The 14,436-nt window shown below is 37.0% G+C and overlaps 1 protein-coding gene across 1 annotated transcript in view; it reads left to right on the top strand.

The window, feature by feature from the left end:
* The first annotated feature begins 276 nt into the window (after positions 1–276).
* The window catches only part of THSD7B (thrombospondin type 1 domain containing 7B), a 1,126,956-nt gene continuing 1,112,796 nt past the window's right edge, over positions 277–14,436 (top strand). The window contains exon 1 of the mRNA XM_043994926.1: positions 277–408. The gene's annotated coding sequence lies outside the window, so the exon portion shown is untranslated. The remainder of the gene's footprint in view (positions 409–14,436) is intronic.

Raw genomic sequence — 14,436 nt, 5'->3', positions numbered from 1 at the left:
CAAGGAAGCTGGCCGGCTTCCCTGGGGAGGATGGGGAGGGAGAAGGGGAGAGGAGAGGAAGAGGAAAGGCGCAGGGCGCGCTCCGAGGAGGGGCGCAGCAGCAGCTGCTGGAGGAGGAATAGAGCAAGGTGTCTCCCCACAGCCCCTCGCCCCGCCGGCTCCTGGGGACGCACCAGGCAGCCAATGGCTTTGCAGAGGTGTACAGCAGATGGCGTCCGACTGCGCTGTTCCTTCCTCCCTCTCCTCCTCCTCTTCTTCCTCCTCCTCCAGTGCTGAGGAGCCCGAGTCGCCCGCGGGTTGTCAGACGCTGGAATGGGTGGTCTCCCACTACACACCACCATCTTTCCTCTGCTAAGGAAGCTCGGGGCTCCGCGGCTCCTACTCGCTGGGCGGGCTCAGGCCAAGAGGGTAAGTGGTGGCTCTGAGCTAGGAGGCTTTGGATGGACGGACTGGGCAGAGGATGGAAACAGCCTGGGTTGCGGGCACTGAGGGACCAAGGAGTAGAGACTTTTTCCTTCCATCCGCTCTTGGTTTTTCCCCCCCTTTTCTTTTGCTGGCTTAAAAAAAGAAAAAGAAAAAGAAAAAAAGGAAACCTAATGCATCCCCAGCTAAACGTCCAGGTTAGGGTAACTTGGAGAGGTACTTTTGAGTCCCCTGGAAAGCTACGGACTGAAAGATCTTTGATGGGTAGCATGTACATCACACTGGGAGCTTGGGACAGTCAAATGATGTGAATTCATTCAAAGACTTGAGTGCCTGAGCATCCTGAAGAGTTTAGCCTCTGACAGTGCTGGCTTCAGTGTAGCTTGCTTGAGCTCAGTGTGCATGGTGGTGGGCAGACTCATTTTTATTTTCCTCTTCGATGTGCTTGGGAATTATAGTTAAAGCTGCTCTCTCAATCCTTTTCTAAGAGCTAGAGCCATTAGAATAGAGACTGGTTATGTTTGCCTATTAAACTGGAAGATTAGGGTCTTCTCCTTTGGTAAAGGGCTGGGGGTGTCTGAATGAGTGTGTTGGTCAGGGCCCCTGAAGGGTATTCAAACAAGCCAAGAAGTTTTGCAGTTTTCTCTGATGTATCATTTAAGTGTCACTAGACTGCAGCAACAGTTTACAAGTCTAGTAAACCTTATTGGGGAAGGGGACTGATGAATAGGATGAGAATGGGACATGGTTATAGCATTTCATCATATTAGGAGAAAAATTGGACACATGGAAATGTAATGGTGGCAATATTCCTATTTACTTAATCCAAGTGAATATACTTTTTTTTTCCCAGAACACCTCACAAAGTTTACAAAAGATTAAGAAAAGCATGTAAAAATGAACACTTTGCTATTGAACTGCTTACATTGTATGGTATAAAAAATTCTCCTTGAGGGGAAAAAAAAAGTTTTTCTCTTTGAATCTTAAAATATATGGTCCCACCTATGCATCATTCTTAAGTACAAAAAAAAAAAATAGAACGAGGCAGTCTAATTTACAGAACTATCCCCCACCAAACACACAAGCTTCTCTGAATCAGTATGAAAGTGATCTATTCAGGGGCTACTATAACATAATTTTATATTTCAGGGATCAGCAGTAGCCACAGTTGTAAGGCTAATACTCCTTTCATGAAAACTAATTCTGTTGTTTAAATTGTGATTGTTAGAAAAAGTGGCCAAAAGCTAATTTGCAGGTCTTCACTTTGAGTAAGATTTGTGCTGGTTTCAAATCTCAACATGTTTCTGCAAGGCTGACTTCTATTTCTCTCTTCTACACCTGTAGTTACTTTGCATTAAATAAATATCCCAATAACAACAACTAATTCAAATGCACAGTGACACAGGCTGTGGTGTTTTTGGGGGAGAGGGGTGTTTGGTTTCCATTTTCAGGCAATAGTTGCATGTCAAAGTGATTAATTTATCTTTGAAGCAGTGTCAAGGATGGTATAGTTCAGTTGGGCATCTAGTCCTCTAGGATATCCTTTTGTGTTCTTTCCAGTGGATAATACACTCCCTTAAAGACATCATGATGATGGTACTAACTGAAGAAAGAAGTTTTATTCAGTAGTATATCAAATGCTGGATACTATAGTGACATTTTCATGTGTTATGGGAAAAGCTAGTATTGCTAGTGGTGAAAAGCTCTAAAGAAGGTCTCTCTCAAAGCTTTACTGTACTGTTTGATATCATTAATAATGATAACATGATTATCACAATGTATATCATTTCAACTTTAGGTTATTTGAAGTTATATAATATATGTTATAGATTATATGTGGTGAATTTTGAATACAAGCCTGACTTCCTTCTGTAAGTTAATATTCCCCTGAGCTGCCTCCCCCAATGACTAGTTTTTATTTACTCAAGGATTGTAAACTAATGTTAGTGCAAGCTTAAATCAAACAGATTTAGAAAGGTAAATTGAATACAAAGAAGAAGAAAGAAAAAAAAGTACAACATCTGGAACTCCACAGAAATGGTGCATGTGTATACACATGGGCGATATTTTAGATTATCTGTCATGGTTTGGTATCACAGAAAATTTAAAAACCAGTAAACTTTTCTTTTTATCAAGGTGTTGTGAAGGTTAATAAATCACACGTACATATGTATGTATGTGTGTGTATATACATATATGTCTCTCTACACACACATATATTTCTGTGTATGTTTCTTTAGTGATTTATGGTACAGCTTTAGATCTATTTTAGGGATAAACAGAATGTCTTCTTTTTATGGGGTTAGATTTTTATAATCTCTTTGGAAACTTAATAGTACCTTTACCTTAATATCAAAATTAAAACTTGAAAAACTGTCTTTCATATATTCCTTAATTCTTAACTATTGGCTTTAAAAGAAGCTTTGAAACAAAGAACACTGTTTAACTTAGATATGTGGAAAGTATTAATAATGTGGAAAGTATTAATAATAATAAAACAGGATAATATGTTAATCTTATCTTTACTGAAGAACTTTAAAAAGATAAGATGAATATAAAAAAGTTTAGTTTAGAGATAAAAGATAAAACCCAGCTGAAAGGGACCTCATAGATCATTGAATCTAGAGCTGGGAGAGACTTTAGAGATTCTACCCTCATCCCTTTTATTTTATAGGTGAGGAAATTGAGACCTATAGAGGTCAAGTGACCTGTTCAAGATCACAACAGTCATAAGTTAGTAACAGATCATTCAATTCAATCCTCTTGTTTTGTAGAATAAGAGAAATTAAGATACAGAGAGGATAAGTAATACTAATATCAACAACTAGCATTTATATAACCCTTTAAGGTTTGTAAAGTGCTTTACAAATATTATTTAATTTTACCCTCATAACAATGCCAAGACTTAGATGCCACCATTTTACATATGAAGAAACTGAGACAGAAGTTAAGTGACCTGCCCAGGGTCATAAGACTAATAAAAGTCTGAAGCAGGATTTGAACTGTTATTCCTAACTCTGGGTCCAGCTTACTACTATTCATTGCAGTGCTTAACTGCTCAAAATCACAGAGATGGGAAGTGGCAGAGCCAAGATTAGAACTTTGTTCTTCTAAGAACAATACTGTGTGTGTGTGTGTGTACTTTTTCCAGATATATGTTTTTTTTAAGTAAAAAGAACTGCATATAATTTTTTAGTAGTACTAATGTGATAGATATCTAATATTTGGGGTCATTTCTGAAGATTTGATTTTTGGAAATAGTCTAGCTCCAAAGGCTGTAATGAAATATGTGGAAGTAGGAGAGGGAGGGAAGAAAGTTTCAGAAGCAAGCTGTTGGGGGAACCCCTGGAATAAAAAAATCATGCTACTTCAGCTCAGTTTAATTGTAATTCAGAAAACTCAGCAGGAGTCAGGAGTCCTGTAATTCTGACCACAAAACTCTATAGTTTGCCAAAGCTGCGATTCTGCTTCTGGTTGTAACTTATAAAGGTTAGACATTAAAGTAATAACATCTATTCAAAGTTTGAATAGAATAATGAAGAATAGTTGACTCATCCTAGTGAGTTAATAGTCAAGATGACAAATGATACAATGTATTAAATACACTATCCAGATAAACATGCCCAATGATTCTAAGTAGTGACAACTGAAATACCTGGAGGAGAAAAGAATGTCTTTATTAAAAAAGAATTTCCAGACAACTTGTACCAAAGGCAGAAAGTAGAAAACATTTGAATAACTATGTGATGTTACAGTGCCATTAAGTATCATTGTGGCTGTTGGGGAAGTCTTTGAATTTCTGAACCTGAAATGCATATGAGCATTTTAAATTTTAAGAGGAAAACTTTGTACTAGTTATATGGCTATAAAAGAAGCAGCTGTATTTTTAATGCTACAGCAACTTCCTAAATATAACATAGGTCTCTAATTTGGAGCTGTTAACAGGATTAGTATCCAAGTGATAATTAACATGTTAAAACTGTGTGAGCAGAGGAATTTAGAACTCAGCTCAATTCTAGACATTTGCTTCTGCAAGTTCTAGTAGAACTAGGGTTCTGACAAATGTGTAGTCTCTGCCCCACCTTCCCCAAGATGATAAACATTTTACTCCCTTCTTTTTATTCTCCATTAATTGAGATTGTTTTGTGGGGATTTTACTAGGATTTTTATTGGCAGTTATTTGTAAGAACTAGAGTTGTTAGGTGATATAACTGCCCAGTGCCATCTTGTAGTTTTGATGAAGTAAGAAACATTTAGAATTCTGGGTGGTTCCTTTCAGTCCCCAGCTGTGTCATATAATGTGGTTTAAGCAGGTAGAACCTAGGTGAATAAAATCTGGATTTTTATAGGCATGTACCCTTTTGATGTCTTATTGGACACAGAATATGTGATTTATTATGGAACTTGTAGTGTTAATCCATTTGAGGCAAAATAAGAAAGTCAGTGAACACTAATTACTGTGTCCTTTGGTAGAATTCTGCTTTCTGCCTGATATTCTAGATGTGGAGATCTAGAAAGCCTAGAGGGGGAAAAACACTATAAGTTATTATAAGACTAAGGAGGGCATTCTCCAGTAACAGGGATGATTCTTGCTCATGCCATTGTATGGATGCTTTGACAATATTACCTTTCATCTTTATAGCACTCTATATGTGACAAAGTGATTTATATTACCTCATATGATGCTTATAGTTTTCCTCTCTTAAGACACATATTACTTCCATCTTATAGATGAGAAAACTTAGACACAGAAAGGTTTGGTGATGTGGTCAAAATCACACAGGTAGGAAGAAAAACTGGATTTTTTAGACTCCAAGTCCAGTGCTATTTCTACTCTGCCATGTTGATTAAACTCTTTTAATCATTACATAAGTTGACTATACATTTGTTAAAACTAGATTTGATATAGTAGTGCAGAGACAATTCTTCAATATATTAGAGAGAGAGAGAGAGAGAGAGAGAGAGAGAGAGAGAGAGAGAGAGAGATAGTCATTGCCATGTTCCACTTATATGCATTAGGATAAGCAGTTGATTAGTGTCCCTGGGTTGTGTTAGCTGCCACCTCATTACTTCTAGATGAATCACAAGGTTGAGAAAAGCTCTCAACTTTGTGGCAATTAAGCTCACTGTGATGCAGGGTCCATTTGCCTCATTCTTAATTTGTAGTGCTATGTTAATGCAATCCCGTATTCAGATTTATCTCTGGTGAGTGTTTATGAAAAGTGTTATATCCCTATATGTGAGATAATTAAAATTATCAACTAAGGGCTTGCAGAAATTATTACGATTTTAATGACATGCTTTGGGGCTTTCCTTTGTTGATTCTTTTTGCTTTTCATATTTGTTTGATATATTTTGTGTGTCTGTATGTGTGCTCAAAGGACAAATGTAGTCATTTGTTTTATGTGCCATTGGTACTATTCTTTAAAAATCAGTTTTCATATACTTGGATATAATTGCATTCTAAGTAATTTATGCTGCATAGGTCTCAGGTTTGTCCCTATTGAGTAACCATTTGAAATAAAATTGCACTCCTTTTTTCTCTTTATAGAACATATGAAATATGGTTAATTTACTTTTATTGATTGATTAATTTATTAATTTACTTTCACCATCAATATGTTTACTTTTTAGATCCTGTGTTGTATTATGTATTATGTATTATGTGTTATGTGGATACTCTCTCTACTTATAATCATTTCTTCCCAAACCCCATGCTTACCTGTCTTTTTTACTTTTTCCATATTTCTCCATAAATCATCCATGGAAAAACCCACCTGTCTTCCTTTTGAACTTTTCAGTTGCAACTCAGTCTATTTACATCTTGGCTTTTGTTCTTCCTCCATAACAAATCCATCTCCTTTTCTCCTTACATATGTACTGGATGTTGTCTTTTATACTACCTTGTAGATCCTAGGTTGTCATTAGTGATGTTTAGCCTTCTTATATTTTATCATATTTCTTTTAGTTATTGTCATTTGTGACATACATTATTTTACTCATCTATGCATAAACATAGATGTTTGGTACCCATGGTACATATATATATATATATATATATATATATATATTTGTACCATGGGTACAAAATATAAATATATAATATTTGCACTATGATACAAATACACACATGCACACATACACAAATACATTCATACACACATACATACATACATATGGATGAATTTGCTTTTAAAGGATGGGCATTTTGGCAATAACCAGCTCAATGTCATGAAAACTGAATAATATCTCAAATTCATTTCAGCCCAACATTTTCCTGAATTCTGGACCCAGCTCATTGTCCATATGTAGTACCTGTAAAAGAGAAAGATCTCTCTCTCTCTCTCTTTGTTTTTTGTTCAGTCATTTCAGTTGTGTTCAACTCTTCATGACCCCATTTGAGGTTTTATTGACAAAGTTATTGGATGGCTTGCCATTTCCTTTTCTAGATTACTTTATAGATGAGGAAACTGAGGCAAATAGGGTTAAGTGACTTGCCCAGGGTCACATAGCTAACAAGTGTCTGAGACCAGATATGAACTCATGAAGGTAAATCTTCCTGACTCCAGGGCTGACAGTCTATCCACTGTACCACCTAGCTGCCCTCTCTCATTATGATAGATTGCCTATTAAGTTGCATGTCACAATTTGGGCAATGTTTGTTTTTCCTCCACCTTGCTTTTTGCAAGGATATTTTTGTCATTAAGCCGATTGTACTTAAATAAAATAAATTTGTTTAGAATTCATTCATATATCAATTTTGTTTTAAGAAAAATTTTTTTTAAATCCAACATTTTAGACTTTAAAGCTTATTATATAAAATAGATTTCAACTTATTTCATTATTACATTTACTATTGACAGCAACAATTGGGATTTAGGTTTGTCTCAGGTATTACGTTTCAAAACTGGAAAGAGCTCCTTGGCTAATCACTGTGAGGGATGGCTTACTGAGCCACTTGTGGGAGATGAGGATGATGAGAGGAGTTTATACAACATACTCCAATTGGAGGCCAATGCTTTCTTGCGTCAAATCACACATATCTTTCTGCAGGCCTATGTTTTTGTTGGTGTTTAGCACCTCTGGGAGAGGCACCACCCTCTACCAATGCACATTTATAATTTCTGAACATTAGACTAAGAAGTCACATGACTTATGGTCATATAGACAGTATGTGTCATAGGCAGGGCTCATAGAGGCTGGGGCTTGATCTTCCATGCCATGTCACCCTTTTCTACATGCAGCATCATAATCTGTATCTAGAAGAAATTTAAATTTTAACACATGAGAGAAATATTTGAAAATGATTTTCATCCTATGAATTTCTTTCTAATGCCTTGGTAGTGGTGTCTCAAATGCTCATCACATGGGTTATAACTTATTTAGCCCTGCAGTGATTAAGTCCACCTTAGCTGTCCAATCTTATTTTCCGTTATTTTGCAATGCTTTATTTTCAGTCAGATCTATTTTCTTACTGGTCCTCACATCTGTCAGATGCTTCTCCACTTATATGCCTTTACTCATTCTTGGAATAGATTGTCTTTCTTTTTATCCAAATTTTACCTATTTGTTAAGGCCCAGCTCAAGTCTTATTTCCTTCACAAAACCTTTCTTGACTAATTAATATCACTCACACTGATCTCTCTCCCTCATATGAACTGTGTTAGAACTTATGGGCTATATATCACAATTAAGCACTTGATTATTTTCTTATATTTTTCTCAAATTGCATATTTATGCAAAGGTAGGGGAACATGTCTTGGCGCCATTTCATAACCTTCCCAGGATTCAGTGCATTGTGATCAATCAATGTCAACAAGAATTTGTTGAATGCCTACTATGGACCAGTGACCATGGTGGGCCCTTGAGACACAAAAACAAAAATAAAACACTACCTGCACTAGCTGTCACTGAATAAGTATGAGTAACAATCTATGGCTATAAAGTGGATAGTGCTTCAGAATTGACTTAGGTATGGTGGTTGGGGCAGCTAGGTGATACAGTGGATAGAGCACTGGCCCTGGAGTCAAGAGGACCCAAGTTCAAATCTCACCTCAGATACTTACTAGCTTTGTGACCCTGAGCAAGTCCCCAGTTGCCTTAAAAGTCATCTGGGGCCATCTTCAGTCATCCTGACATATATCTTGCCACTGGATCCATATAGCTCTGGAGGAGAGAGTGAGGTTGGCGAACTTGGGCAGCCCTCCCTCACTTAAATCCAATTAAGTGTAAATCATGACATCACTCTCTTCAAGAATGAAGTACAAATGAAACCAGTGCCAACACCTTATGTTGGGTAAAAATAGAAACCTTGAACTGCTTAGCACAGGGAGGAGAAAGAGGAAGGGAATGGGTGAGGAGGAGAGAGATAGACAGAGAGGGGCCCGGAGAGAAACAGAGCCAGAGAGCCAGAAGTAGAGACAAAGACAGATGAGAAAGAGAGAGAGAGAGAGAGAGAGAGAGAGAGAGAGAGAGAGAGAGAGAGAGAGAGAGAGAGGGAGAGGGAGAGGGAGGGAGGGAGGGGTTGGTGCTTGAGAAGGGGCCCTGAAAAGTGGCAATCAATTTAGAAATTTATCGTTCAAGGCTTCAAGAACTATGGGTCTGTTCCCTGAACTCTCTGCTCAAACTACTGCTTAACATATCTGGGACCCTGAAGCTTGTCTGATTCTCCCTTGCCTTTTCTTGTCCCCATAGTGATAGAGCTTCAGTCAAAGAATAAATATTAGGACTAGAAATATGTTCTGTTGATAATTGAATGGTTCTTCTTCTTCCTTCCTCATCATCTCATATCACTCAGATGTCATCTGCCACTATCTCCTCCTTCAGTCCAGTTGCATATGAAAAGATGACTCTACTCCTTGCCAAGGAAAACCTTTCTCCCTGCACAAGCAATACAATTCTATGTCTCCTCCAACAGATTGCCTCCTTTGTAATTCTCACTACATCACTTGTCTTCTATCTCTCTCTCTCTTCTGGCTTCTTCCCTTTTGCCTACAATCATGTCATGTCTCCCCCCTTCTCAAAAAAACCATCACTTGACCCCTCTTTCCCTATCATCTGATATCTCTTCTGCCCTTTATGTCATGACTCCTTGAGAAGGACTTCTGTAATAGATGCCTCCACTTCTATTCTCACTCTCTTCTGAACTTCCTATAGTCTGGCTTCCAACATCATCAGTCCCCTGAATCCCCTTAATCAGTTGCCTGAAAGTGTTCTCTCCAAAGTTACTGACGACCTTTTAATTGGCAAATCCAATAGCCTTTTCCTCAGTTCTTATTCTTCTCAACCCCTCTGCAGCCTTTGACATTCTCGACCTTTTCTTTAATACCCTCTTCTTCTGAGGCTTTCTTTTTCCTGGTTATCCTCCTATCTATCAGACTACTCTTTTTCCATTTCCTTTGACAGATCCTCACCTGTGTCCTTTCTACTAACTGTGGGTTTTCTAAAGAACTCTGTACTGGGCTCTCTTCTTTTTCCCATCTATACTACTTCACTTGGTGATTTCATTAGCTCCCATGAATTTCACTATCATCTCTATGCTGTGATTCTCAAATCTATATATTCAGCCCTAACTTCTTTGCTGACCTTCAATGTCACATCTCCAACTGCCTATTAGACATCTCAGATCACATGTCCTATATACTTTAACTCAACATATTGAGAACCAAACTCATCATCTTTCCCCCTAAACTTTCCCTCTGACTTTCCCTCCAAACTTCCCTACTGTTGTGCAGGATACCACTATCCTCCCAGTCCCTTGGGCTCATGGCCTAGTAGTGATCCTTGACTCCTCACTATCTCTCATTACCCCCATATCCAATCTGTTGCCATGGCCTATCAATATCACTTTCATTATCTCTCAAATATGCCCACTTCTCCCTCCTGATTCTGCCAGCACCCTGGTGCTGGCCCTCATCACCTCCTTCCTAGACTATTGGAATTGTTTGCTGATTAGTTTGCTTTTCACAAGTCTCCCTCCACTCCAGTCTATCTTTCTTTCAGTCACAAAGCCAAAGTGATTTTCCTAAAGAAAAGGTCTGACCATGTCATCTCCTACTCAATAAACTCCCATGGGTCCCTACCATCTCCAGAATCAAAAATAAAATCCTTTGGTGTTCAAAGCCCTTCATTAACTAGCCTCTTTCCATGCTTCTCATACCTTACATCCCTCTATGCACTCTTTGAGCTTATGACATTAGAATCCTTGCTGTTCCATAAAACACTCCATCTCTCAGCATTTTCTCTGGACCCTACATATCTACACTGCTCTTTCTCTTTAGTCTCCTGGATTCTTTGACTTCTTTCAAGTCCCAACTAAAATTGCACACTTAATGGAAAGTTTTTCCTGATCCCTCTTAATTCTAATGCCTTCCCTCTGTTAAGTATTTCCTTTTTCTCCTTTATATAGCTTGCTTATACATAACTGCTTGCTCATTGTTTCCACCTTTAGATTGTGAGGTCCTTGGGGTAAGGACTGTTTTTACCTTTCTTTATATCTCCAGCACACAGTCTAATACCTGGAATATAGTAGGTACTTAATAAATACTTGAATGATTGATTAGGGGTTGGGACCTTGCTAATTGCCTTTAAGTACTTGAAGGGTTGCCTTCAGCTTTTTTATCTGTAGAAATCTTTTTTTTATTTTAAATTTGTTTTTCTTTTCAAATGTATTTTTCTCCCCCACTGAAAAAAAGAACAAAACAAAGCCTTTCAGCAAACATATGCCATAATTTATCCAGCCACTCCTAATTTGATGAACACTTCCTTAATTTCCAATTCTTTGCTGCTACAAAAGGAGTTGCTTGAAATATTTTTGTATATATAGGTACCTTTCCTCTTTCTTTGATCTCCTTGGGATATAGGCCTAATAATAGTACTGCAAAAGTTATGTATAGCTTAGTAACTATTGGGGGATAGTTCCAAATTGCTTTCCAGAATGGTTGGATCAATTCACAGCTTCACCAAGAGTATGCTAATGGACCCAATTTTCCTTTGTGATTTTTTTTTAACAACTTCAGCATTCTGGTGGGTGAGAGGTAGACCTGCAGAACTTCTATAATTTGTATTTCTTTAATCATTAGTGATTTGAAATATTTAAAAAATAAGACTGCTTGTTGTTTGGATTCCTTATCTGCAGAAATGCTTGTTTATATCCTCTGACAATTTTAAATTGTTGAAAATATTGAATAGGTAACTTCTGTGTATTGAACTAGATGCTCTCTAAAGTCCTTTCCAACTCTGAGATTCTGTCTGTGATTTTGAGGAATTGGAAATTTTATTGCTTGATACCTTTTTTTTCCCCATGGAGCACATTGGGGTTAGAATAGTAGCAAAAGGAGAAGTATGAGATAGTAGAATAATTATTACACTTGGAGTCAGGAGCCCTGGGTTCCAATCTAAGCTCTGATGCATGGTAACTGTGGAGCAACCATTTAACCACTTAATTAGTTTCCTCATATGTAAATTGGGGATAATAATATTTGCAATATCCACTTCACAGTTTTGTTATGAGGAAAGCACTCTGGAAACTTTTTCTTTTTGGTGAGGCAATTGGGGTTAAGTGACTTGCCCAGGATCACACAGCTAGTAAGTGTTGAGTGTCTGAGCTTGGATTTGAACTCATGTCCTCCTGACTCCAGGGCTGGTACTCTATCCACTATGCCACCTAGCTGCCCCTCTGGAAACTTTAAAGTGCTTTGTCAATGTGAACTGTTAATCTAAGAAGCAGCATCCTAAGGGGGTATGGTTATTTGGAAAACTAGGTAATAATCTTGGTATGAAATTAGAAATTGACTTTTTAATCATATATCTTTTTTTCTGAAAACTTTAAAATGATTTATGAAGATAACTTTATTTCATCATAGTATCAGAGGGAGACATTTCCATTTTATAGATGGATTAATAATAATAACATACATTTATAAAATGATTTATGGCTAAATACCATTTTACATATATTATCTTATTTGACCTTCACAAAAAATCCAAGAAAGCCAAAAAAGCATTGTTTCCCCCCATTTTATAGTTAAGGAGACTGAATATCAAGGAACTTAAGTGACAACCAAGGACATACAACCAGTCAGTGTTATAGCAAAGAAACCACCTGAGGATTCCAGACTTCTCATTTGATACTCTACAGGGAACAATATTGCCTGCTATGGAAGCTTTATGCAACTTTAGTAAGTCATCTGTTTTGTTCTAGATATTGGAGCTCAGGTCTCTTGCTAAGTCAAATGTTGTACTTACTGTATGACACTGAGCAGAGTCATAAATGCTCCTTTTGCTGTCTATGGCTAGTGAGCTCCATCTCTGTCAAAGCTGATATCATAGTTCCATTCCCACATGAGATAATTAACTTCATTCTTTTCTATGCTAAATGCATTGCAAAGACATGCCTTTGAATGGAGGCCTGGGTAAGAGCAAATTACTGAATCAATGCAAAACTACAAAGCATGACTGGGAAAGTAAGATATTGAGGATGGATCAATAAAGTGTTCCTATAGAAAAGAAAGTATTATTTCTTTAAGTCAAAGTCTCATTGTCTTATCAAAGTGTTAACATGTAAATATACCAAATGTGGTTAATTTCTTAGTGTTAAATGGGAGATTTATGATATAATAATTATGATGATAACAAGTGATATTTATAGAGAGAATTGAGGTTTAAAATTGCTCTCTCACTACATATGTGTATGTATGTATGTATGACCTTACTTAAACATACTTATAAAGGCAAATCTAGACTCAGACACTTATTAAGTGTATGATCCTGGGTAGGCAACTTAGCTTTTTTCTGCCTCCGTTCCTCATCTGTAAACTAGGGATAGTAATAGCAGCTACCTCCAAGAGTTGTTGTGAGGATTGAATGAACTATTTATAAGGTATTTTGTAAAACTGAAATTGCTATATAAATATAAGCAATGCTATTACTACTAATTATTATTAAATCTAAATATATTTACCAATAAACTACAACCAAAGTAGAAACTCTTACATGAAATATCAAATAAACAGTACTTAAATCATATTCTTAGAAGTCTATCACAGATAGAATATAAAATCTGGAAAGTAGCTTACCAGTTACTTTGTCCAATAATCAATCAATCAATCAATATTTAAATGCTCACTATGTGCCAGGCACAGTGCTAAGCTCTAGGGGTACAAAAAGAGTCAAAAGACAACCTTCTTTCAAGATTAAATGGCTGAGAACAAGTATATGTGTGAACAAATATATGCAAAACAAAATATATGCAGGATAAATAGGAAATAATTAACAAAGGGAAGGCGCTAGAGTTAAGAGTGATTTAGAAAAGGCTTCCAGTAGATGAGATTTTAGTTGGGATTTAAAGGAAGTCAGGGAGGTCAGTAAGTAGAATGGAGGAGGAAGAGCATTGCATACATGAGCAACAACCAGACAAAATTCTGAGACAATGGCCAGGAGGCCAGTGTCACTGAATGGAAGAATACTTGCTGTTGAGTAAGATGTAAAAAGAATGAAAATATAAGAGGGGGCTAGGTTATGAAGGGCTTTGAATGCCAAACATTTTGTATTGCATCCTGGAGACAATAGTTAGCCCTTGGAGTTTATTGAGTAAGGGGGTTGACATGATTGTACCTGTGCTTTAGGACAATCACTTTAGTGATTGAATGGAGGATGAATTGGAGAGGGGAGAGACTTGAGGCAGGGGAGCTCACCAGAAATAGCTATTCAAAACATCAGTCAATGTTAGGTCTTTTGACAAGATATTAGACCCAATATAAGACAGATTCCTAAAATGACATCTACTTGAAAGGAAAAAAATCTATCTTGAAAAAAATCATTACAAAAATATTTACCATGAGTGTTTTGTTAATCGCTTAAAAAATATTAGCTTTAAAATGTCACTTTACCCCCTTTTCTCTTTCTCTTTACAACCAGTGTGATAATTATCATTTAACCTTAGAGAAAAATAAGTTTTTTAGAGGGTAGAAATTGTGGTAACATAGGAGACAATGAGACTCAAGATGGTAGAGT

Source organism: Dromiciops gliroides, chromosome 3, assembly GCF_019393635.1.
Source record: "Dromiciops gliroides isolate mDroGli1 chromosome 3, mDroGli1.pri, whole genome shotgun sequence".
NCBI lineage: Eukaryota > Metazoa > Chordata > Mammalia > Microbiotheria > Microbiotheriidae > Dromiciops > Dromiciops gliroides.
Note: the sequence above shows the minus strand (reverse complement) of the source record. Positions and strands in the feature narration are given on the sequence as shown.